Here is a 27988-nt window from a genome sequence, read left to right as displayed (position 1 = left end):
AACCTTATGTAAAAATAATTATTTTTATATTTAGATTAATCAATTGCTTTTAAAAAGAAATTATTCAAATCATAGATGGTTATAAATAGGGGGCCGATTGAGATGGATTTAAATACGTACTGACAGTGATGGATGTATATATGTTTTAGCAAAGCTCTTGTTTTCATGGATAATTTTGTTTCTGCCAACTTGTCCAAAAATATAGTGTTCAGTGCTGAAAAATGTCAACTATCGATAATTGGTCACATATTTGAGTGAATCGAGAGGACTTTACTCGAAGACGTTTTTCTAATTAAATCTGATTGAAAATATGCTTCTAAGTTATCAATTACGAATCTTTAAGTAATTACCCAGATGAGCCTTTTTAAAAAAGGTTGAAACTCGGATTATTTCAATTGACAAACATAAAAACAAAAATATGCAGTCATTTGATCTTCATTTTAATAAAAACAAGCCAACACTGGAATAATCGGGACATGACATTTGAAAATATTAACATTCTAGAGCACATTGAGCACAAATTTTGTAAAAAAAAAAAAAAAAAAAAATGTAATTTTACTATGAAATTCAAAATACCAACGTTTATGGACCTATGCAGGTTTTATATGAAAAATGGAATACTACTTCCGGTGTTTATACGCGGATTTCGAACTCACTACCTATATATAGAAAATACTCAGACACAATGATGATAATCACAAAGACACGTTTCTTTTTTCTTTTTAACAAATTTAATGGCCTGCTTGCCCCCTTGACTCTATAGGGTCTGGACTGATAGTACAATAAAGCTGAGTAGAGTGGATTCTTAGTGGATCTATCTACTATATATGATATGATATCTATATTATAAAGTAGAATGTGAGGGGTATGTATGTATGGATGTATGTTACTTATAGACATCAAAACCGCTTGACCAATCTTGATAAAACTAGGCAGGAATGTTCCTTGGGTACCAACTTAGACCGTAGTGTATGTATTGTAGCCCTAAAACAAACTTAATACCCTCAAAAAAAAAAAAAGTTGTCCGACTCTATTAAAGCTATAGTATTTTATGGATCTAGGCCATGTCTACAATGTTGACATGAGAAAAGATAGAAAGGATTTAGACCTAGATCTAATTTTAAGAAATACACTTTGCGCAGATAGTTTTTTACTTTGACACATGAAAAGACAAAAGAAGATCCATTGATCTCATTATATAATAAAATTAACCTTCAATTTTGTGTTTCAAAAGCATTTTTTACATTAATTAGTTCCTTATATCTGTGATTACAGATTTCCTGACGAACATTCTTTCATTAGACAATTCCGTAATGAATCGCGTACTAAATATTAATTCGTTTAATTGTTTACTTTATAATCCCATCCCTAGATCTAAAACTCTAATTCAACTCTAAGATGATAAAACTTCTCTTCGCACAGATAGTTTTATACTTTAACACATAAACATATTAATTAAAGTCCATTCATTTCATATTTTGATCAAATAAACATTCAAATTTGGTTTTCTAAAGCTACATTCACCTACGAAAGCTGCGAAGCCGAGTTGAGATAGGCCTAGATCTATATTCATTCATGAATCGCGTACTAAATATAATTTCGTTTAATTGTTCACTTTATAATCCCATTCATTTAACAAAGCTATCGCTCTTTTCGTTTTTAATAGATAAGAATGTATCGACTTCGGGTAAACCCATTTTCGCAAACCTAATTTTATTTTCGTAGCGAAAGAGAAATAATTTGAAAGGATCATTAGCTAAGTTTAACATACATATATATCCAATCCACTAGATTATTCAAAAGCATTTTTTACATAAATTAGTTCCTGATATCTACAGATTTCCTGGCGAACATTCTTTCATTAGACATTACCAAATGGTTACACTTACACATTAACACATCTCTCTTCTGAGGTCTGAGTCTATTCCTAGGCCTAGGTATAAAACTCTTACTGAACTCTAAGATGATAAAACTTCTTTTCGCAAAGATAGTTTTATGCTTTAACACATAAACATACTAATTATTGTCCATTCATTTGATATTTTAATCAAATTAACATTCAAATTTGTTTTTCTAAAGCATTTTTAATACATTCGTTCGCTGTTCGCTAAAGCTGCGTAGCCGAGTTGAGATAGGCCTATATTCATTCATGAAAAAAAGTTTACGCATGCGCAGCACAGAACTCTAGATAAGTGTAGATTTAGATCTACGTCTACCTCAAGATCTACTTTATACTTTATACACATGAACATACAAAATTTAGTCTATTCATCTCAAATTTTAATCAGATATATGTAGGCCTACAAGCAAATGTTTTAATTTGAAAAAAAAATGGATTTAATTAAGCCTATTAGCTATTTTGATTTAATAGCTTCATTCACACTATTTTTACATTGACACATTCGCTTTACTTATTACATTGTTATTTCGTTTAATTGTTTACAAAACACTCTCAGTGACTATATCGACAGTAATGCGCAAATAAAGACCCGCGGGTAACATATGTCTAGTATATTATATTCTAGTATATTATATAATATATCTAGATTCTAGAATTCTGGATTGACATTCGTCATATATATTAGATTTTACTTTTTTAGATTTGTCTTGAGTAGTCTAGATCTAGTTACTAGATTTAAAAACTAGATCTAGTAGTTGTTGATGGTCTATTTTGTTGATGAGTATATATATGTTACTGGTGCATGCGAGTCCATATGACACAACAACAGAATGAATCAAGAATATACTTAATAACGCAGGCTGATAACTTCAACAATTTAATAAACAATAAAAAGGGCACAGTCCTCTGTCGTCGCTAGCCTAGCGTCGTCCTCTTAGGCGTCTTGTCCGTTATTCTTCTTGTTCATTATCCTACTCTGTTCTTACTCGTCACATTACTTAGGAAAAACCCGATTCACATCAACTTCTACGCATCTTGTGTCATTACATATTTCCTCCCCCCTTTATCAAAAAAAAATTTTGTCAATTTTTTTTTTTTCAGTCTAAAACACTATCCCTACTGTCATGTCTGTACAATATACATGGCCAAAATTTTGGGGAAAGACAAAACAAACATATATCTTGATCTTGATGGACATCATCATGTTTCCCATCTTCATCAGTTCCTGGTAAAATTGTCCATGTTCCTATGTCACAAAGTTCACACTGTAGTTGAATGTTGACACCAAGAAAACAATATGTACAGTTCCAATACAGTTATTGGTAAGAAAATATCCGGTATACAGTGTTCTAATCATCACTCATGTCATTGACGATGAAATAGTATAGTACAGTGTAATAGTTTCACCAACTAATAGTACTAAGTCCATCAAGACATGTATACAGTCCCCATACGACGATGCCTTTGTCGATTCCACAGACATAAAACAGTTTTTCAGAGTAAATACACATGTATATAGTCCACATACGAAGATGCCTTTGCTGACTCCATAGGCATAAATCAGAGTTTTTCAGAGTAAATACTGTCATTGGCTATATGTTCATGGCTGGTCGCCTCACATCACACCAAACCTTTCCTGTCAGACAAAATGTAATATTTGTGTCAAAACAGCTTTCCAAATTATTCTACTTAACTTTTTTGTTGGGTACCAATAAGTATATTTTCTCTCCACTTACCATTTCCAAACTGACCTAGCCTTTTACTAATGGATGATAATGATTATATAAAAAAATAATGACTGTAGATGATCATACTTACTTTAATTTACACCTTTGACTTCAATTATTGAAATTTTATAATTATCTCCCTTGATTTAATAAAATTCCCAATTTATATTTTACTGAGTTATCTTCCTTTAAAGGAAATAAAATATATATAGTCCATATATAAACAACTTATTCATACCCATTGACTAGAACATATACATATATATACATGCATAAACAAATCAAAATGAATAATCATTATTTACAACAGTTTATCTCACTGTAACTCTTGACAACATGTCAGCTACAATATTAATTTCTCCCCTAATAGCCTCCAATTGAAAATTATATTCTTGTAAAATTAGAAACCACCTGTATAATCTACCATTTTTAATACTTTTTTCTTGCATAAACTTAAGAGGCCTGTGATCAGATAACAATATGAATTTGTTTCCCAGTAAATAGCTTTCCAACTTAGTTACAACCCAAACAACAGCTAAAGCCTCCTTCTCTATGACACTGTATCTCTTCTCAGTATCAGATAATTTCCTACTTACATAAATTATTGGGTGTAATTTATCATACTGTTGCATCAAACAACCTCCTATAGCACTACCAGAAGCATCAGTAGTGACATAGAATATTTTAGAAACATCCGGTAATCTCAATATTAAATTTGTAGAAAAAATATGCTTAACTTTCTCTATAGCTTCTACACACTTTCTATTACAAGTCACTTTTCTAGGCTGTCCTTTCTTTAATAACTGGTTTAATGGATCAACTATCTCTGCTAAATTTGGTATGTATTTTCTATAATAGTTTATCATCCCTAGTATTGATTTAATCTGTTTTTGTGTTGTTGGTATTTCTATTTCTAATATCTTCTTTACATTATCTTCAATGGGACTGATAGTATTATTTTTAACTCTATGTCCTAAAAATGTGATTTCTTCTAAGCCTATCTCTACCTTTTCTGCTTGAACTGTTAGACCATTTTGTTTAATTAACTCAAAAATCTCCCTAATTCCTTTTAAATGTTCTTTCCAATCCTCATGAAAAATGCATATATCATCTAAGTAACAGATTACATTTTTTCTATGACCTATAACCGACATCATCATCCTATTAAAGGTAGCTGGAGCATTTATAAGCCCAAAGCTCATAAAGTTCCATTGGAATATTCCATAAGGAGTGATAAATGCAGTATAAGGTTTAGCTCTATTGGTTAAAGGAATTTGCCAATATCCTTTTGTCAGATCCAATTTTGTAAATACTTTAGCATTGGACAATTTGTGTAATATGTCATCAATGTTAGGCATAGGGTAAGGATCAAATTCAGTTATCTTATTTAACTGTCTATAATCTATGCATAACCTTATATCCCCATTCTTTTTCTTTGCTATAACTATTGGTGAAGCATAAGCTGAATTGGATGGTTCTATTATTCCTAGTTTTAATAAGCTGTCTATTTCATCTTTAACTTTTCCCTGTAAGTGTAATGGAATCCTATAAGGCTTCATGAAAATAGGTTTGTCACTAGTTAACTTTATGTCATGCTTTATGATATTTGTTTTTCCTGGCAAACTGGAAAAAATTTCTTTAAAATCATTGATTACATTTATTATGTCTTTTGTTTTTTCTGGAGATAAATTTTCTAAATTCAGTTTTTCCCATGTTTGGTTATCTTTAGTTTCTAGTATAGGAATATTTTTAATATCATTTTCATTAGTTTCCTCATTGATTAAAACAATTAAACATTCATCTACTTGATTTTTATTTTCCACAGTTCCTGTATCTAACTTTTGAGTTTGATTTTCATTGTTTACTTCTGTATCCAAATTTTGAAATTGATTTTCATTTCTCTCATTGTATAACTTCAAATTATTTATATGATATGTTTTTATTTTTCCATTCATATTAATCTTATAGTTTACTTCACTTGTTTTATTTGTAACAACAAATGGACCCTTCCACTGTTTTCCTAATTTGTTTTTTAAGTCAATTACCAAAAGTAATACCTTGTCTCCTACCTCCAATGTTCTTAATTTTCTTTTTTCATTTAAGTTCTCATGTACTGTTTCTTTATATTTCATGTTATTCTCAAAAGCTTCCGCCCATATTTGTTTTAAATCTAAAGCTGTTTCATTGTCATTTTCCTTTTCTATTTTATTTAAGATCAAACTTTCTTTAAAAATTTGTATTTCATCCCTAGGTTTCCTTCCATGTACTAACTCATATGGTGAAAATTGAGTTGCCTCATGAATATTATTTCTAAGAGAAAATAGAACAAAATTAATATATTGATCCCAGTTTTTCTGATTATTTTCTACAATTTTAGCTAAGGATCTTTTTATAACACCGTTAAGGCGTTCACAAAGCCCGTTGGCTTCCGGGTGGAATGGCGATGATTTAATGTGTTCTATACCATATTTTAATATCCATCTTTTAAATAACTCAGATGTAAACATAGAAGCATTGTCTGATAGTAATGTTTTTGGTATCCCATGTCTGACTATGAACTTTTGATCTAAAGCATTAATAATATTTTCTGTGTCTATATTGGATAATACCACTGCTTCAGGATATCTACTGAACATGTCTACTATTGTCAATATGTACTTATTATTATGTTCTGTTTTAGTTAAAGGTCCTATGATGTCTATTGCTATTTTTTGAAATGGTTTATTTGGTTCATCCATTGACTGTAATGGAGCTTTACCTAATTTACCCTTAAGTCCCCTTCTTTGACACATATCACATGATCTTATGTATTTTGATATGGTTCCTTTCATTTTAGGCCAAAATACTTGAGTTGCTAAATTTCTAAAACATTTCTTTATACCTCTATGTCCACTTAAATTACTGTCATGTGACAAAATCATGACATCCTTCCAATACTTTTGTGGTAAGACTAATTGTTTTATTTCTCTATCATTTATTTTTGTTTTCCTAAATAGTATTCCTTCTTCTATGACATATTTCTCCATTGGGTTATTATTTCTCCTGTCACTAATTCTGTCATATGTTTTCCCAATGATGTTATCTTGTTTTTGTTCTTGAGCCAATTTGTTTATTCCTTTCAATTTTTCTGTTTTCATTTCTTCAGTTCCATCTTTCTGTTTTTCTGCTTGCGTTTCGTCTTGTTTTTGACCTTGTATTTCAACCTCTTTCTCTTTATCTTCTTCACCATTAACTATTTCATCATTCATATCAATAAGTTCCTGAGTTTCTTGTTTTGGCTTGTTCTTAGATCTGGTTATTACCATATTACTAATGTAATTATCTGTTTCAGTATTCCTATTCTGCTGTAACCTTTCATATTTCTTTTCCCATGCTTCAATTTCCTGTCTTGAACATTCCTTCAAACCTGTTAAGTTTCCAATTAACATATCATGTCTCATGTTAGGCATGGCTACTCCCTCACAATGGCCAGTGTAAAAAGGTGTCTCAATAAACACTTTAAATACTTTAAATTCCTTTATACTGCCATCTGCCAACTCCACTTTCCTTGTATATCCCCTATAATATTGCGCCTCAATGAGATCAGCCCGAACCACGAGTGTGTTACAGCCACTATCTCGGATTGCCTTTATTGGAACATTGTTAATAAAAGCTGGGTAGAAAGCAAAATTGTTTTTATTTTCCCTAACAAAAAACACTCTGTCAGAATCTCTATTTTTATATTCCCTGCTTTTACTCCTATTGTATGTGTTATTATTGTAATTGTTGTTGTAATTGCTGTACCTATTCCTACTGTCTGCTCTGTAATTATTTCTACTATCTGTCCTATTGTAATTATGTTTACTACCTGATCTATTATAATTATTCCTACTGTTTGACCTGTTTTGTGTTCCCCTGCATCTCATAGCCATATGTCCTTTTTTCCCACATCTATAACATGTAACCTCCCTGTTGTTTGACCTATCTCTACTATTGCTATATCTAAAATGTTGGCTATCCCTACTTCTATTTCTACTTCTTTCATTGTTTTCCTGTGTATATCCCACTAGATCAATATTCTTTTTATCTTTACATGAAAAAAGGTTGTTGGGATAGGCATTTTTATATGTTCTTATTATCTCAGTAACATCATCCAAAACTTTGGGATTCCTTTCTTTGATAAATGATTGTAATTGAGGGTCACACTTGGCTACAAAATTATCAAGTAATATAAAATTTTTTAATCCCTCAAAGGTACTGTCAATCTTCTCAAATCCCAGCCATTTATTAAAATAGTCTTTTTCCAAATTTATAGTGGTTTGTGGTTCTATCTGATTGGAAGGTGTGTTTTCAAAATATTTTTTTCTGAATGTGCTGGCATTGTGTCCATATGCATTCAGCAATTCCTTTTTTAAAACTTGGTAGCTATTTTGTACGGTATGATTATGGTTTTGACAAATTGTAAGAGCTTGCCCTTGTACAAAGTCTAACAAAATTTGAGACCACTCTTCCTCCCTTATATTACAATTAACCATTTTAATTTCATATCTCTTTAGGTAATCTGAAATGCAATCTCTAGCCTCCTGAAAGGGTTGTAGTTTTTTCCTCAACCAATGGTTGTTATCACTTGAAATATTAGTGTTGTTTGTGTGATTATTACTATTATTGGTTTCAATGTGATTGTCTGGGGCATTGGTAGTATTAGTATTAAATCTATCATTAGTATTATTGCTATTAACTTTTTGTTTATTTTGTTCAGCTTCAATTCTCAATTTCTCAAGATCATATTGTAATTTCCTATCTGCTTCTTCTTTTATTAATTGTGCTTCCCTATCTTTTTCTTTCTCCCTTATCTGATCAATTCTATCTCTCTCTATTGTCACCATTTGCTGTACATAGCTAGTTAGGTCCTTCCCTTTAAGTTCTAATTGTTTAGCCTCAGCAATAATTTGCTGGCGAAAAGTCTCCATATAATCAAAGTTTGGAGCTGTTGCCATTATGCTTATTTTATTTTAAACAATGTCTCAATATAGTTTTGATATGGCCTCCCTATTGGCCTAAATTTAGTCACAATTTAGTTTTCACAAAAACTCACTTTCAAATACTTCTTGTAATATATATATATATTTATATATTTAAATACCTTTGCTCAATGTTATATCAAGAAATATTACCTCAGTGGACTTACTCACAGCCACAATACTTGAATACAACTCAAAATTTTATATCACCTTAATTCAGTGGACTTACTTTAGGCCACATAAACAAATATCAATACCTCAATACTTAATTCAATGGACTTACTTCTTGCCAATAAATACCCCTAGGACTATTCTAGTCACTAGTCTAGATTCAATACAACTTCAATACAACTTCAAATAGATAAATCAATATTATACCTCCAACAGTAAATCACAATCCAGTGATACTGACAAAAAATTTTATTCTGACCAATTAGACTGTGTTTAAACACATCTATAAAATAATGTCAACCGATTAATCGGGACAAAAGATCTATATATAAATAATTACTCCTTAGACTCAGTTGTCCTCAGGATAAAATAGATCTAAGGCTCTCATAGGTATAACAATTTAGTTAATACCTGGAAACAATCTAGAATTTATAATCTAGATTAAACGTGGCTTACCTTATCTACTTAAGATAAAATTACTAATATATAATAAGAATAGTGTAAAATAAACGTAATAAGACACAAAAAAAAATAAATCTATTCTAATGAGATGAGACTTTTTAGAGGAAGTATACACTGAAAGAGACAAATAAAGATAACTTCACTTGACTTCTAAAAAAAATAAAATGTACGTGGATACGAACAAAACAAGACAATCTAAACAATCATTGAGACTTTATTAAATGGAGCAGGTCCACTTTCTAATGTGTCCTATAATGACGCCCTTATCAGGCAACCTGCTCTTAACAAAGATCTACTGTCCCTAATAGACTTAATTTAATAATAATGGAGAGAAAAAATAAACTTATCTTTAGTTAGATCCCCTTTGTTCAGTCCACGGAGCTACAACGGTCAGTTCCACACAAGTTCCCCACTATCTTTGTCTTAGGCAAGGCAAGGTGTGCTCCCACAATGGCTACTCGACAGGCAGTACTGAGTTAGGCCAATCTCTCCTGTTGCTGCCACAGTATGGTACGGTTCTCAGATAAAGTCCTCTGGTAGGGTTCCAAGGTTCCGGTTCCACTTGATGATCTGTTGGTGCTGGCTTCTGTCTTCAGGTCAGGAACATAAGTCAATACTGAGACAAGCTGGTGGTGCTGTCTCAAGAGAGGTAAAAAAAAATGACTAAGTCCAACTCTCTCTTTTGATGAATATAAATTAGTCAACTTTACAAGTTGATTAGATGGTCACGCAGTGTGGTAGTAGGGTATACCATCACTCGTGTGTAGATTAGATTGTAAGCTCAGCAACACTGCAACAGTCAATTAATAGCTTGAAAAACAAACCTGACAAGGTGACTCGATCCAACGGTCAGCTTGTAGATACTAGATATGTAGACTCAGATGACTTTCCGTACTCACAATAAACAGATAAACCTGACAAAATGAGGTATCTTCACTCTTGAGGTATATAGGTAGAGGTATACTGACGACGGACTGCCCTAGATCACTTCAACGGACGAAATAGTTCTGGATTCAGACACAATAGATATAGATCTTACAGGTTCAATCTAAAAATATCCAACCTGGCTGACAAAGCTAGACGCTGGTAACGGTTTCGAATTTTCTCTAATAGAAAGTCTAGATCCACTGGAACAAAGATGCCAAAATCCAGCTGCAGTCCAGATAATTAGCACAGACGTAGGGTAGATCTAGTAGAAATAAACGAATGTTAATCCAGTACTTCTCCAGTGTACTTCGCCAATTGTAGATATATCCAGAACATGAAGTTAACTAGATTGTAGATCAAAATGACGCCCTGGCCGTCGGGGGTCGCCACATCTGTTGATGGTCTATTTTGTTGATGAGTATATATATGTTACTGGTGCATGCGAGTCCATATGACACAACAACAGAATGAATCAAGAATATACTTAATAACGCAGGCTGATAACTTCAACAATTTAATAAACAATAAAAAGGGCACAGTCCTCTGTCGTCGCTAGCCTAGCGTCGTCCTCTTAGGCGTCTTGTCCGTTATTCTTCTTGTTCATTATCCTACTCTGTTCTTACTCGTCACATTACTTAGGAAAAACCCGATTCACATCAACTTCTACGCATCTTGTGTCATTACATAGTATTATCAGTCATAATTAGTCTATATTTCTGTATTATATTATAATTATATTATATACTCTATAACAGTCTATAATAATGCATGACGCGTAGGACGTAATCATCTTCTTTTTTGAAGTAACGTCTGTATTATGATAAGATTATGATAAGATGATAAGATACACATACACTAATACAGTACTACTCTACTAGATCTACTTCTAGTATTAGTAGATCTACTACTCATCATCTAGAGAGTAGAGTACTCTAGCTAGGCCTAGGACTAGTCACTAGGTAGTACTAGACTGACTAGAGTAGTAGGTAGGCTAGTTGGTATTATAATTGTGTAAAGCCTAGTTAGGCTAGATCTAGATCTAGTACTAGACTAGAATCTAGATAAATTATCTTCTCTGTTGAAGATTGAACTTGAAGTAATGTCTGTAGTTTATAAGATTTGGATAAGATTTAAATGGGCCTCATTCACCGAAACGTACGGTCACGTGACAACCATCAACGATTCACTTGTGTGTATAGAATAGTATAGATTAGTACTGGAAAGATGGGGAAGCAATGCGTTGCATTTGACTAATAATTATGAACATAAAAAAGAATGGAAAAAAAAAAAAAGGTTTTCATCGTTTTCCTGTGAACAATCCAAAGCTATGTAAAGAATGGGTTGTCAAACTGAAACGAAAAAACTTCACTGCAAGTGTACACTCTGTAATATGTTCAGTCTTCAGAGCATTTTGAGGAGGACTGTTTTATTTACCAGCCTTTTACAAGTAAGTAGATAGATCTATAATCTATAGAATCTAGATCTAATCTATATTTATATTCTAGATCTAGAAGTATTATACTAATATAATAGTAGTAGTAATACGATGATATTTAAGTCTTTGACAAGTAGGCCTAGAAAAAAATGGCCTAGATCTACATGATAAGAATCTAGATTGACTAGAATCACTAGATCTATACAAGTCTAGAGAATCTAGACCTAGACAAAATAGTTTAAAATATTAATTAGATCTAGTAATCTAGATTATTCTAGATCTACTCAAATCTATACTGTATAATCTGAATCTGTAGACCTATTCTACTATTCTAGACTAGAGTCTAGAACTCTAGATCTATATTTTTTATATTCTAATTCTATTAAATTTACAGAATTAGATCTAGACCTAGATTTTTAAATCTGATTATTATTCAAGGTTTATAAATTAAATTTAAAGAGCATGTAAATAATAAAACAACTAGATCTAGTCTAGATAGAATATTTCATATTTCTAGATTAGACTAGTGTCATTAGTGACTAGACTAGAAATTAGTAGAAGTAGATCTACTAGTAACTAGATGGATCTAGTCAATCTATAGAATAAGATATAGACTATAGAATTCTATTAGCGTTGATTCGACTTTAAATAATACTAAACAGCCTATTATTATTACTATTAATATTTGCTAAATTCTGATCTAGTTACAATCTAGTACGGTAGTAGTATATTAAATATCAACTTAGATTCCTACAAGTAGGAAAAAAATAGTGGATCTAATGTTAATAATCAATCAGTAGGCCTCCCTATTCATATGAATTATTAGGTTTATATGGCTTATTTTCAGATGGTATATAGATCTATAGGTCTAGTAACTTTCATGTAGATTATTTTGAAAAAAAAAAATTGTGTTTTATAACTAATATACATTATATTATTATATATTCCATTTAGATCGCAGACTTCTAAAGCCTGGTGCTGTGCCGACCAAGTTTTCTTTTTCCAAAAGTACACCAAGCCGAAAAAAGACCAAATATGAATTTAGGTAAATGTTTTGAAATACTTGAGTAATTATGTTTTACATTTTTTTATCTTAATTGTAAATATTTTTATGATGATCATGTTTGACTGTACACTTGTTCTGTCATAGAAGACAATGTCCGAGGTTAATCTTTTAGGATCGGCTTGTAGAACTGAAAATATAGGAGTGTTTTGAGGTAAGGCAGCCAAAGCAGACATTGAAACACTGGTATCAAAATTTTGTAGACCAGTCTTATCACAGCTAAAACTATCCTTCGTTTTCTGAGGCTTTAGGTGCAGGTTGATGCCATGTCTGAATTTTGTCTGTTGGTTACACATTAACACATCTCTCTTCTGAGGTCTGAGTCTATTCCTAGGCCTAGGTATAAAACTCTTACTGAACTCTAAGATGATAAAACTTCTTTTCGCAAAGATAGTTTTATGCTTTAACACATAAACATACTAATTATTGTCCATTCATTTGATATTTTAATCAAATTAGCATTCAAATTTGTTTTTCTAAAGCATTTTTAATACATTCGTTCGCTGTTCGCTAAAGCTGCGTAGCCGTGTTGAGATAGGCCTATATTCATTCATGAAAAAAAGTTCACGCATGCGCAGCACAGAACTCTAGATTTGTGTAGATTTAGATCTACGTCTACCTCAAGATCTACTTTATACTTTATACACATGAACATACAAAATTTAGTCTATTCATCTCAAATTTTAATCAAATATATGTAGGCCTACTAGCAAATGTTTTAATTTGAAAAAAAAATGGATTTAATTAAGCCTATTAGCAATTTTGATTTGATAGCTTCATTCACACTATTTTTACATTGACACATTCGCTTTACTTATTACATTATTATTTCGTTTAATCGTTTACAAAACACTCTCAGTGACTATATCGAAAGTAATGCGCAAATAAAGACCCGCGGGTCGCGGGTAACATATGTCTAGTAGAGACTAATTATTAAATTTTAAATAGATTTTAAATAGACTTTGGGCCTATTAAAATCTCAATAGACAATATCTAGCATCGTTTTTTTCTTTCAACGCTGAATGAGTGGATCCCTGTTTTTTTCTCGCAAAGATTTTGGGCCCGGTAAGGGCCCCAACTGGGCCAGCTCATACTAACCACATGGGCCCCATTTGGGGGATGAACATTGAACAATCATCATCATCATCAAACTCCATTCGAGTGAGGGCTTGAGAGGCTCAAATCCTCTCTTGCAAAAGCCCTGGACAGAAACCCTGCTGTCTTGCATAGTGCATAAATGTCGCCAAACAGGTCGAGAATTTTGGGTTTCCCAGACCTGTCGAGACGGAGATCAGCAAGTCTGGGGCAGTCAAACAGAATATGAGGCACGGTTTCCTCTTCTTCCCCGCAGCGGGGGCACTGTGAATCAAAATTTGGCCATAGCCGCGAGAAATATGAGCCAACAGGACAGTGGCCTGTCCTGCACTGTGCTATAATAGCTTGCTCAGGCCTGGACAGCCTCCACTACAGAGAAGTGCGGTCAGGGCGCCTCATGCGCTCCCAGACTCCACAGGCTTTTTGGGACTTGTCCCAGCACTCAAACCACTTTTCCATTTCTGTTTTTTGTATTATAGCCAGGGCTTGATGAAAGCTTACAGCCTGGTCAGTGGGCGGAATTTGCCCTCCCTGGTGGGCCAAAGAGTCTGCGATTGTGTTGCCAGTCACACCTATGTGACTCGGTACCCACTGCATTATTACAGGGGTGCCATAGCGTTGTTTGATGTTATGTGAAGCCATGATGACAGTGTTGATATTGGGGGGGGGGGGCATGGTCCGGGGTTTTGCAAAGGCTGTAGTACAGATTTTGAGTCAGTGACCACAACAATCTGTGTTGCCCTCAAATGTCCCTCGCCGAGTTGAGAGTCAATGACTTTTAAGGCTTCACAGACTGCCATGGTCTCCGCATCAAAACTGCAAACACTACCACATGGTCCAAAGATTTTGACTGTGTAAGAGCCAAGAAAGTCGATGTAGGCTCCACACAGCATAGTCTGCTCTTCCAGAATTTATCGATGCCGACTCATCAGTGTATGCAAAAATAGCAATGGGCTTGAAGGTATTAGCCCATTTTTGAACACACCAAGAGCAAAAGGGTGAACTTACTCCGGATACCAGTCCTCCAATTAATCAAAACAGTACTCTGTAGAAACAAGAAATGTTAGTACTATAAAGTTTTAATACGGCATTGCCATCGAGTCCTGTTTCTGGAAACGCAGAAAGATCAATTTTCGTTTTGTTGTGCCGAGTGAAAGTGGCTATATATATATATATATATATATATATATATATATATATATATATATATATATATATATATAATTTCATATTTTCACAATTCGACTCGATGGCGCAAAACTAATGATAGTGGTTTGCAACAAAGTCGTAACACAACTTTTTAATTTTTTAAAAGTTCAAATTCTAAAAACGACAATGGGCGCACTTAATTTAACCAGTATGTATTTTAAAACTACAGTAAATAGAGAGGTGGCAAAACGATAATTTAGACGCCAACTGCTCAGAGGAGCGCTTTGCCTCCCCTAAGGAAAGAACGTTTTTAACTACCATTGCTTATAAATCATTTAAAAGGAGGGTCCTAGCCATGAAATCGAGATGATATAGAAGGAGTGCGTCACATACACACACAAACGCATCACAAACAATTGGACCCTGTGATGAACAACATACCATTTCCCTATAAAAACGCCAGGTCAGACTGTATGGCCACATCAGGTTTGCTGAGACCTTTCTGCAGGGAACACTATCATCAAGTAGGGCAGACAAAATATAAAGGTGATAAGAACAGTCCTGCCTATACATGAGACTTATCTTGTCAAATGACAGACGAATGCAGACAGTCCAAGGATCGCGTGAGGAGCCCCAAATGTTCAAGGTACTAAATATGAACCATATCAATTCAGTTGTAATGCAAACAAAGTTGTTTTTTTTATTATAAGATTATGTCTACCGGGTAGTTAATGAGAGGTCATGACCCCAGGAAAATTTAATCAATGAAAGAAATATAAAAGGATTGTTTTTGTCAAATGCGAGTTATAAATTCATTATAAAAATGGAAGTTTGAATGCGAGCAAATTTCTGAAAAAGACAACAAAGTCATGTATTTATATCAGTGACGTAGCTACAGTATATGGTGCCTGGTGCGGTACCTCATCTTGATGCCCCCCCCCCCCCCCCAAAAAAAAAATCTAATTAATAACATTGCAAAACCTTACTTTTTTGTTCAAAATAATATGTATTCATTAATCAAATATTGTTAATTCAAAAAAATCGCTTTTACATAAACATACTACATCATGAAGTTGCTCGAATCGGGTGATTATTTCTTGAACAATCCTGTCCAAGGTAGAATAAATTTCCCTTCGTAGCTCTTCTTTGTGTGTAAGTACAGAGTCGTCACTTTTCTCACCAGGCATCTTTTTCTTATGGCCAATACGTTCTTGAGGTTCTGTACTGATTCTCAGATCTGAACATACGCTTTCTCAGATCTGAACATACGCTTTCGGCAAAGGTAATGCTGGCTTCAGCAATGTCCTCTCGATTACTACTTAAAAATGTCTCTAATGTTTTTAGTTTGAGTGAGCAGTCTTGAATAGACAATCCTTGTTTTTGAAGGTAGACTTGCGCATCATTAATTTCAGTTAATACAGGAGCCCAAAATCCAAGATAGGTGAGAAAACTAAAAGACTGAATAGCAACCAATAATCCACCTGCTTCAGATGTAGTCGATGAATTTTCATCTCTGCTAGTTAATGTCTCCAGAAATTCTATACTTTTAGAAAATGTACCATCTTGACGGCTTCGGCTCTGGCGCTCCAGCGGGTCTCAACTAAACGTTTAAGGCTAGTTCCGGTTGTTTTGATGAGGATATCCCAGCGATGTATTGAAGTTGAGAAAAAGGCGTGTAAACGGTCCAATGTACCAAAAAATGTTACCGAATTGACTTCAGCTTCAGCAGCTCGAATTTCTGCTAAATTAAGAGAATGGTTTGAGCAGGCAATGAATAGTGACTTCTAGAATACGTTTTTGGACAACGTAGTTTTGACCTTTCATGACCGCAGCATTACCATCGCCTTGACCCCTGCAGTCCATTATGTCTAAGCCATCCGAACGCAGTTTCTCTAGAATCATCTCAGCGATTCCAGCAGCATGCTTGTCCTTTGTGTCGATGAAGTCACCAAATGACTCACAAACCTGCACCCCGTCATTATTCATGACAGCGTACCGTAAAATTTGGGAAGTTTGATCCAGTTTTCAGACGTCAGGTGTACTGTCAAAAATAATAGAGAAATATTTGGCTTGTTTTACTTGCTGTATGATTTGTTTTTTAGCGTGATCCCCCAATATTGTAGTTCGAAGCACATGCTCCCTCAAGAGTGGATCGTACTTTGATAGTAATTTTACTAACGCTCCAGGTTTTCGTCTCTTGTATAATCAAATCTTGGGCCTTGTTGTCAATATTGTTCCCTACTCTCAGGCAAACTTCAAGTTCCCTCCAAACAAGCGATGACTGAATGTGAGCTCTGCTGGTCTCATGTTTTTCTATTTTCGGTGATACCCTCCACCACTCATTGAATCCATCTTTGGATTTAAATGAAGATTTGGTACTTGATCTTGTTGAGAAGAGTATGCAGAGGAAGCAAAATAAGGATTCTTTTTTTGGGGCGAATAACACATCCACTTTCTAAGAACTTTCTCGCCGTTTGACATTTGCCGGAAAAAAACAAGCCTTTGAAAGCTTTCTAGCCTTTCCTTTTGCTGATTATTGATGTCTATACGCCTCTCTGAATGGACTGTCCACACGCTGAACTGTTTCAGATCCTTGAGTGACAAGGTGTATGCGAATATTATCTGTGATGACATTAGGCCAATCTCCAATGTCGTTCAGTTTAGAGTTTATTATCCTGCTTTCTGTATTGTTTACACTGTCTGATGGTTCAGCTTCTTCAGTATGAATTTTTGAGGAGTGTGCTTAAAACATGCTTGTGTGCTGTCCTTTAGTCTCTAGAACCTGCGGTATTGAAATATTTTCTTCTTTTTCATCATTCAGGATGTTTTTCTGGATTCAATGATAACCGTCTCATCTTGCTTTATTGCTTTTAATTGTTCAGTTAATTCATACCCAATAACAGCTCGCCTATAGTCGGTGGACTCTGGCAATGATGTGACTTGAAATAGTCTCGATGCTTCTTTAGACTTTATAGTCTACCCAGACCGGACAGAACCAGATATGCCGATTTCTCCGTCTGAGCTTAAAATGGTTTTGAGGCGCCAGCCTGACTAGTCAGTCTTGAGCACTGTTCATCATTTTTTTTTACGTTACAGTATTAACTAGTTAGTTAAAAGAGTTTAGAAATATATTTGTAAACTCAATATCTAGATTAAACCAATGGACTAAACAATGAAGTAAAAAAAAAGGTTGGCCTATCTTCTTCTTTATATTACAGAGCATTGATCAGTGTTGTAACAACATGTGCCGTGTGTCCGAAATAAATGTAGTAAATTAGATTCAAACTGTTCTATAGCTTACATTGTATTGAAGAAATAGTCAAGGAGATGAAACAAAATAGCGACATGACTAGTTTATAAATCGTTAGTTCATTTTTAAAATACAGTAGTTTATGTTTGTTCGTGTCCATACAATTAGTCGTTTTAACTGAAAAGCTCAGGGAAATAGGAAATTAATACACACTGGGGGGAGTTTTGGTCACTTTTGGTGCCCCTCTCCACTTGGTGCCCTGTGCGGCCCGCACCACCCGCACATTGGTAGCTATGCCACTGATTTATATGTATGACTGACTTATACATCTGTGCGATTAGAAATATTTTTTACCAATTGTTTAATAATAATACTTGTCAAACATCCTATCACTTGTCTAAGATCCAATCACTTGTCTGGACCAGTCGGGAAAGGGGAAGGGCAGAGTGGAATCTTGGTGAATGTTTACATTATCGTTTTTTTTTAATGCATGATAAAAAAAAACGTTCAAGGGGACTCATTCAACTTATACCACCACATCTGTTAAGTACGATTTCTTTCCCTTGTTCAAGATAACAAATAAAATCATTAATTACCAATTGTTAGTTAACTAATTGGTTAAAAAAATTGATTCATGTGTTGTCAGGCGAAAGAAATAATTGTGCAAAATTTCTGCTTAATCCAATATTTGATGAGGGAGAAATAGCATGCACAAACTTTTTTTAAACAGAGTTGATATAAGCTTTGTAAAAAAAAAATTGCTGCGTTTCATCTCTATTTTATTTATAAAACAATGTCTTCACTTAAGATGAACATTTTATTGATAAGGATCTTTCTCTGTCCTGGCTATCTCACCATCCACACCTATTGTTTCCCCATTTCCTAAACACCTTCTGCACTATTATTTCACTACGATTACTATGTCATTAATTATTCTCCCCCTTTAGATTCCACTAGCGCCCGTTTAGTTAAACCAAGACTAGGCAATTCTTCTCAGCCTCAAAGTGGCAGAATCTCTGTTGAGGTCATAGACATAAATAAATATAGACTGGCCGATAAAAGAGTTTTATGAAACGAAAATTTGTGAGTTGCAATTTTGTGTACTTTATTCATAGACATAAATAAATATAGACTGGAAAAAGGAAATAACTTCATGTAACTTGAAAACATGTATATCTATTGTATTCGGATTTCCGAATTCTGAAAAATTGAAAAATTGCATGATCTTCAGTCTTAGAGATTAAACAAAACTCCTAGACATAAATAAAGTACACAGAAATGCAAGTCACAAATTTTCGTTTCATAAAACTCTATTATCGGCCAGTCTATATTTATTTATGTCTATGACTTTATTATACAGCATTTATGAGCAGTGTAGTTTTGTTTAATCTCTAAGACTGAAGATCATGCAACTTTTCAGAATTCGGAAATCCGACAACAATAGATATAGGCTACATGTTTTCAAGTTACATGAAGTTATTTCCTTTTTCCAGTCTATATTTATACATGTCCATGGTTGAGGCATGGAACTAAGGGGAGGTAAGAGAGGCCATGTCATGTATCTCAAGCATCCGTTTTATGGCAGACACCAGGTCGGATTATGTGGTGCAGAGCAGGAATAAGGGAATTTCCTCTAAGGTTCTAACCCAACGTCTTGCGATACGAACCACTGGTAATAAACATGTCACAATTACCTCTGCTTTGGTTCCTCCCAGTCTGAGCAATAGTCAGGACAGGAAGATGAATGGGAGCTTTCAAGAGTCTTCGACTTGAACTAGTAGGACAATTACAAAGACAACTAGGAAATACACATTTGTCTTTTCACTGTCGATTTAATAGATACCATAGTTGTAGTAAATTTAACCCTCGTGTAAGTGATGTAACTTGTGAAAGCTGGAGCTGTTTTAGAATTTCGGTAAGCCAGGATGCGAAAGTTTAAATTACTATATGCAGTCTTTGAGTGTAAGTCTGTATTGTATAAGATATACGTTAAGTTTTATCCCGTTATTGAATGGCAGCATACAAATGTAGTTAAGTCCGTATCTTCATGCTGTTTGAAAGTCTATTGAATGCGACTTTTAGTCTTGTCTAAATCAATTTGAATTTCGTTATTTTGACTTAAGAACAACCAGTGTGTACTTTGAATAGAGGGCTAGTAAACCTGTAATTGAAGGCCATGTTGTTGACTGAATTACTGTTTGATAAAGGTTAATTTTTGTTAACTCTTATCTATCCACTTTTAGTGGGTAAGTCAATTGAATGTTTGGTAGTTAAGAAAAATAGTAAATTGTTACAATATTGTTTTATGGCCTGAGTTCCTGACTAGACAAGATGACAACACTTGAGGAACTTGTACTAAAAGCAGCTGATGAGTTTGATTCTTGATTTTGAATATTTTCCATCTAATCAAGTTTACATATTTGTGAGTTTTGATTGATTACTACAACTGATTACCATTACTATTTACCTTTAGTAATGTTGGAAATACTATTAGAGGGAAATTGTGAAACCTATGTGAATATTAATTTACCTGTTCTTTTAAATAAGTTGCCTAAAGCTAAACATAAAATGATACATAATTTTAAATTTAATAATTGTATCAGAATATAGAAATTTAGTATGGAACAGTAGACTTAAAGCTGTGTATCATAATGTCATTTTTAATCCTAATGATTTGGATATAATATACAGAAATATAGTTGATTTTAATTGAACACTATAAAGGCTGACCCCAAATGTAGTTTTATATTGATCCATTGAATGTACTTATGTTTTATTTTAAATCAAAGGAGTTTTTTTTTTTTTTTTAAGGATTCCTTTATTTTCTTTCGATGAATTGGAAAATTCCATTTGTATCATAAATATCAATTTACAAAAGTCTGTTTAAACAATGAAGAAAATAAGTTGAATGTATGTGTGTGTGTGTTTGTATAAGTGATAACTATTAACAATTTGCATGTGTATGTATTTAATACATTATTTATTTGCTTTCAAATTATAATACTAAAAATTACCTATTAATTTTTTTTTTCAACAAGAGAGACAATTAGGACTGGAAGATGCAAGATGGAAATTTCTTTTGGTTACATCCCTTTGACCAAATAAATAAATTTTCAAGACAACCCAAACTGGACATGAATTCATGATAATGGACCAAATGGACTACTAAATTGTTTAAAAAAACAAAACAAAAAACACTATTTCATTATGGACAAGATTGACTTATAACATATTTTTCAACTAATAAATTTAATCTTAAAATGAATTATATTCAAAAATGAAATAATTTTTAAGCTCATCATACACATACTTACTTTGAGCTCTGTACATTTATAGAAACCAAATCTTATCTTTTATAATACAGACGTTACTTCAAAAGAGAAGATGATTACGTCCTACGCGTCATGTATGGTTTTATTATATGTACATTTTTGTAACTCTAGCAGACCCCAGAGAATCCCTAATGATATAGGATGGAGGTCCTTTGTCCTAGGTACTTAAGGGAAAAATTGTTGCAAAAAAAATAAATAATAATAAGAAGAATTAATTTTTATAACTCATAAGTCTTTAAAAAAAAAATTAAAAAAATTTGGGAATATTTATTATGAGGAAAATTTTCAATAATTTTGTGAATAGATTTTGCCATTATTTTCTGGACCTTTGCTGTCATCACTTTCTGGACCTTTGCTGTCATCATTTTATGGACCTTTGCTGCAGCCTACTCCACGATGATGCTGGAAATCCTGGAATGTGTTTTTGAAACTATTTCCTTCATAAAAATGTTGTTTTTATGAAATATTCTTTGTATTATTAATAATATAAAATAATATGTTATGTGTTTTCTTTAAAAAAAAAGTTTTGCCTTCCCTAGCTTCTTGTTGTTATTCAATCTCTATACTTATATTTAATGCAACAATGATATTGCCACTAACATTTCATATGTCAAATTGAGAAATTCTCATTAATTTTTTTTTTTAAAGTTTTGACATTCAACATCATAATTTGACAAGATAATGTACTTAGTATATATATAAGCCTACATTCTAATTGGTACAGTATATCAGCTAAATTAACCAGAAATAATAATTAAGAATCTTTTAATGAATAATATCGTTGTTTATTGGCGAAATAATGCACAAGTGACAAATCTCAATTCATATCGCTTCACGTCATGATTTCTAAGCAGTAAAGGCATCTATAACATCATCTACATCGATAATGTCTATTATTTGTGACTCCACTAACATTAAAGCCATGCTAAGCTTTTTTTTTTTGCGTCATTGTGCTCCTGAGATAGTTTTTGATGAACTTGAGCTTTGAGAATGATCTCTCACATGAAACAATGAAAGTGGCCTGAGTGAGCAGTATTGCAAGTTCAATATATCGATTGGTGATTGTGGCACTGGTTTGTTGATGAAAAGTCCTCGTGCATCAACGACTTTGAACAAGCGATTTGCCTTTTATTTCATCAAACAGGAAAGAGTAACACAGTTTTTCACCAGCGTATCATCCTCCATAGACTCCAAGAGGTGTCTTGGTTCAAGAAGAAACCCAAAGGTGTCCACATGGTTTTCCAGCCTATTGGAATCTGTCCAGCGCTTCTGTCGCAAAAAGTTTGAATTGCAGATCTATTTACAGTCCTACATTAGAACTCAACTCCCCATCAAGTCTTTTCTTTCTTCTGGTTGTTTTGATTACAGGAAACCCATAGCATTCACTACCTTCTTAAGCTTTTTCAAATTGATTGGGTGATCAGTTTCGTCCGTTTCTTATCAATTGTAGAAAACGTCAAAGGGTCTTAATTTCTTCAGCAGCTTCCCGTATGGCCAGACGTTTGTAGTTTCTTCTGAACTATATTAATTGGGCGCAGGGGATTTGACCAAGATAAGCAAAAAAATTCATAATTTTCCACTGTATGAAGAATATTCTGTGCACTGCTTCTAGTGTCCATTCTTTCAGTTGTTGATTCAGAAAGTTTCTCCAACAGCTTGTTGTCTAGATGCACGGAAGCTGAGAAGTAGCTTCTTCTCTTGCGGATCACCGTGCATTACTGTATTATTGCTTTTTTAAACTCCATACTCCAGCTTCTTTTAGTTTCGCCCATCTCTGGGGTGAATCTGAACAAAAAGTTGAACAATTCAAAAAAAGGTGACTATTGCTGGATCTATCTCAGCACAATGAAGAGCTGCCAGATTGATAGAGTGATTATCACAGTTCAGAAATGTTGCCTTTGGATTACGTCTAAGAGACGTTTCTGCAGGCCAAACAGACGGCCACTTATTGTGGCTGCGTTATCATAGATTTGACCTCTGCACAGATCAAAGTTCCATCCAATGTTTAAAAGAGTTTTCAGAACAAGTTCTTCATAATGTTGTCCGTCATGTTAAAACATTTCAAAGTAAATAATGACTCTTTTTATTTCGAAACTATTTTATTTCTTGATGAGAAACATCTGGGGTGGAATCAAGCATCAGAAAAAAGTAACAAACTTGCTTGACTTTATAATAATTATAGCTTTTATATAGCGCTACTTTCATGCTTATAGCATGCTCAGAGCGCTCTTGGTCCAACCTCATTTGTGGACCAGTGGGGGGGGGGGGAAGGGGGTATCTAGGAGTTGGTTTTCCGTGCTGCCTTTAGGTGTCCAACCTCGAGCCCCTTTCTAGGTAGCCAAGAGCAAGCGCACTTGGCCTCTCGACCACGCTTCCCAACAATTGATTCCTTAACATTATTGCCCATCAAGATAATAAACTCATTTTTGAATTTCTGGTGACAAATAATATTTAACCTGCTAAAACCGATAGCAGACAAAATTATATAATTATAAATTACAAATACAAAATTATAAATATAAAATAAGGTCGCAGCACAACAGAACAAATCTTAGACCCCAGAAATCTCTGTGAGAAATACCTTCAACACAAACGAATCTTTTTCATGTCTTTATTGACTTCAAGGAAGCTTTCGACACTCTGGGCGACAATGGAAAAGTACAAGTAGGCCTATTATTGAAGTCATAAATCTAAATTCTGCACTAATTGGAAGATTACAAGTAGCCTACAGAGTTTTTTTTTCATTGAAACGAAAAGTCTCTACACGGAAAATTGTGCTGTGCCTTTTCCAAATTTGATCTGAAAGGCTAAGCATGAATGCGTAAGATAACTTAATATAGATTAGGCCTACAGGAGGTAAGTTGTTCACACCAGCAAACTCATCTCCACACATTAGGTGCAATTATTGCATTGTGTTTCCGCAGAAATACATGAAACGATGGGCGACATATCAATTTGAATCTGTACTCAACAGACATCGTTTTCTTTCAAGTCTAAAGTTACCGTGAACACATCACATATGCTGCTAGAACTGAAAATACAAATATAACAATTTTTAATGTGTAGACCTTCTGAAATGTTTCTCAGTTTCTTATCCACTTTATAAATGTTCTAGCGAAGAAAATGCTTTTACATTGGTGTTACATATGATTCTATGCATTAACTTTTTCTCTCCTAACAGTCGATACCAACGTTGATTCCACCACAATGTGGTAACTAATTATGGAGAGAAAGAGTTAAAAAAAAAGCAAATTTTGAAATTGTCAGTTTAGTTTTTTGTTCCCTATCCAATTCATATTTGTTTGGAATATGATAACTGTCTAGTCTGTTAGGCCCATATCTTTAAAAAGAAAGGGGGGTGAGGGGAAGGCCTATTACAAAACGGAATTGTTTTCAGTCATAAAAACAGGTGTTCTTTAATTAGCCACTCCTTAAATTTTCGACACCTTTGATAATGGCTCTTAAATGGCATGCCCCCCCCCCCTCCACTAAATTCAGCCTTGTCTCTACCCCATTGATTTTTCGCCTACTATGGTCTTAATAATAGGCGTATAGTCAATACTTTTAATTGTATGTGCCTAGGGGATTGTGCTTAGTCCACAGCTCTAACAGTAGAACAAAGATTTTGTGTTTTGTTTCCCCCAATCAATCGCTCAACTTGTTAATATAACCGCACTGGATACCAGTGGTGAAGTATTCACCCCCCCCCTTTCTCCCCCCCCTCCAATTGTCCAGATACAACAAGCCAGAACACATTAAACGTCCGCTTTGTGTATATCTCCTCCAGTATTTACATCGGAGATATTTATATAAGGCTGTATTGGATAGATTGAATGGCGGCTATTGTGAGACTATTCTGGATTCATATCTGGATTTATTTAGTCACAAATGCAGATGTACCTGACAACATTCAAAGTCCATTAGCGATGAATGGAATCAATTGTCTGCTGATGTGAATGGGCACTGCCGAGCAGCTACAGACTTTCGATCTATGTCCAGCAATGACTTTTAAGCCTCACACCAAAGTTTCCCTATAGAATATGGTACAAAGGGCGTGTGGCTATTTTTAGGTTTTAATAGATGACGGTGTCTTACCTCAATTTACTGAAAGGCTTGGTTTTAGTTTCGAGTTTCGACCCCCTGATCAAATAGGCTAACTCAGCACATACTTTAGACCAAGGCCTATAATTTAACACTTAAGACTTACTTCACTGAAAAATGAAATATACATAGGGATCACATAGTCTGGACCAGAGTAAAAACAAAGGACGTTTGGGCCACGAGACATTCAAATCGGGAAATACGTGGTGCGTTCTGACAAAGATACATTGGAAAAAGGCGGAATGTTTGTCCCCATGTTATGTTGGGTTGTTGATCTACAGTTTATTGAAGGCCAACTAAAAAAATGATTGCGCCTTCCGTTGGTATCATATAGAGCTAAGATTGAAAGTAAAATGAAACAATACGAGTTCGAAAATTTAGGAAGAGAGCAATAAGCCTTTCTTGCAGGGCACGAAGACCTGCCAGTGACCCAGATTTACTTTTTCTTTTTTTTTAAAAGTCAGATTCTTGTTTTTTCGAATACGTGCTAGCTTCAATCTCTCGAAGGACGACAGTGAATGGAAGCGAGCTGGTTAACAGGTTTAAACAGAAGTTTTATCATAACGATTATAATATTTCCAAGTTATATTTAAGGTAAATATTAAAAGGAATTTATTAAAACAAAAAATATAAATAACAAAACTAAAAACACCAGAGCAATTGGACTTTGAAATTCTCATAAATAGAGACAAATCTATTTTTGTTGTTTATATAACAGAATAAAGAAGTATTTAAAGTGTGTAAAAAGTCAAATGTGTAAGCTCTTGGGGGAATTTCCAGTATAACTTCATTAAAATTGTTAATTTTCAATAACCCAGTAGATTAAACAAAAAGGGCAGGATATCAACTTTAAAAAATGCCTACTACAAAGTATCCCGACACGATCAACGTGTAATCACCATATAATTTTGCGCTTCCATCCCGGACACAAGAGAATGAGACGACACATGATCCAATTTTAACAATTTTATGTTTTGCCACAAAGCACAAGTTCAACAAAGGCAGTCAAATTATAAAAAAACAACAACAATCTACACACAATCAAGATGAAAACAAATGAAGAGTAATAATAATGTAAGTGGTAATATAAATTATGATTATTACAATAATAATGAACAACTACCGCAACTATCAGACCGCATGATTCACAAACAGTGATCCGAAAATCGTGGAGTGTCGCTAGAGAATGCCGACATGTCCTTGAAAGATGCATACTCTATCAAGAGGCCAGAACAAGATACTGGTTTCAAAACACTCCTATAGAAGAAAAACTGTATGGGTATAACATTGTTACAAGGGGCTATGAAGAATTGTTACGTAGCAGCTACTTGCTAACATTTCCTTATCAATGTATCCCTCCTTTCGAGCCGTTGAGTTATGACAAGTCATGGAGCCAAAATGAAGTTTACAAATCTTTTTCTAAGTTTCTACTACTAGTCAAAGATTGCAAATCCTGTAGGTTACGATCAATGTTGGCCAAGTTGGAAAGGAACAAATTGAATCCACGTATCCGTAAAGAATGTGACACATATTTAGCATCCGGTACCTTGATGAAACCACACAAACAAAACGTGCAATGACGTCTACACAAATACTAAAGCTGAGATCAAAACGACTGATTACAAAGCCACGAAATGAAGTCCTCGTTTCTGATGGCGATGAGGTGGAATGGACAGAAGCGAGTGAAATTTGTGATGATAAAAAAATTTATTTTGGGAGAATGATAATTAATTTAAAAAAAAGTATTGTATAAAATGAGGTGGAATTGAGTGAAATTTGTGATGATTCATTCTTTACTACGTATGAAATCACGATCAAATTAACTTTACGAACCTTGCGTGTAACGAAGTCATGCAGTATATTATCAAAATTCTGTTTCCTACATTGATCAAACTCAGTAGCAATAGCAAGAATTGCCAAATTGTTCAATCTTCGTGAATTGTTGACCTCAAGTAATTGAATGACACCGCAATATGAACATTTTTGTCTATTTTTTAGGAGATTTTTATGATTTCATGAGATTTCCATGAGTTCCTGTAAAATCAGGTGGCCGCGAGGAGAAGTTATAATGATTTAATCTAATAATTTACACCTAGAATTACCGCGGGGCATATGAAAGCGCGAGGCCCACTACGGCCGCATATGTTGCAGTGGCCTAAGGCCGGCCCTGTGCGAATGTTTTCTAAGATTTTCACCAAATCATAACATTACAGAATTGAAGGTTTTCAAATATGTATCAAAATGTCAGAAATTTTGAGAAGCATTGTGCTGCGAAGTCACGGACATACAAAAGAAATATTGCATGCAAGCTAAGCCAAACTCAAAGAGAAAAAAAAAGAATAGTTTTTGTTTTGATGTTTTTGGGTTAAGGAATAG

At 33.9% G+C, this 27988-nt stretch overlaps 2 long non-coding RNA genes across 6 annotated transcripts; one reads left to right on the top strand and one right to left on the bottom strand.

Moving 5' to 3' along the window:
* Positions 1–51: 51 nt before the first annotated feature.
* On the bottom strand, positions 52–10303 carry LOC129925886 (uncharacterized). Its single transcript, XR_008777652.1, has 4 exons — positions 10085–10303; positions 581–3536; positions 351–460; positions 52–214 (listed from the first exon to the last, which is right to left on the bottom strand). It is a non-coding gene; the product is annotated as an uncharacterized LOC129925886 (long non-coding RNA).
* On the top strand, positions 2361–22049 carry LOC129925885 (uncharacterized). 5 transcript variants are annotated; one of them, XR_008777648.1, is made up of 4 exons: positions 2361–2495; positions 10943–11634; positions 12577–12667; positions 21218–22049. It is a non-coding gene; the product is annotated as an uncharacterized LOC129925885 (long non-coding RNA). The 5 variants fall into 5 exon arrangements; XR_008777649.1 differs by having other exon boundaries at positions 2363–2495; positions 11272–11634; XR_008777650.1 differs by having other exon boundaries at positions 2372–2495; positions 11387–11634.
* Positions 22050–27988: the final 5939 nt, after the last annotated feature.

Source organism: Biomphalaria glabrata, chromosome 4 (genome assembly GCF_947242115.1).
Source record: "Biomphalaria glabrata chromosome 4, xgBioGlab47.1, whole genome shotgun sequence".
NCBI classification, from domain to species: Eukaryota; Metazoa; Mollusca; class Gastropoda; family Planorbidae; genus Biomphalaria; species Biomphalaria glabrata.
Note: the sequence above shows the minus strand (reverse complement) of the source record. Positions and strands in the feature narration are given on the sequence as shown.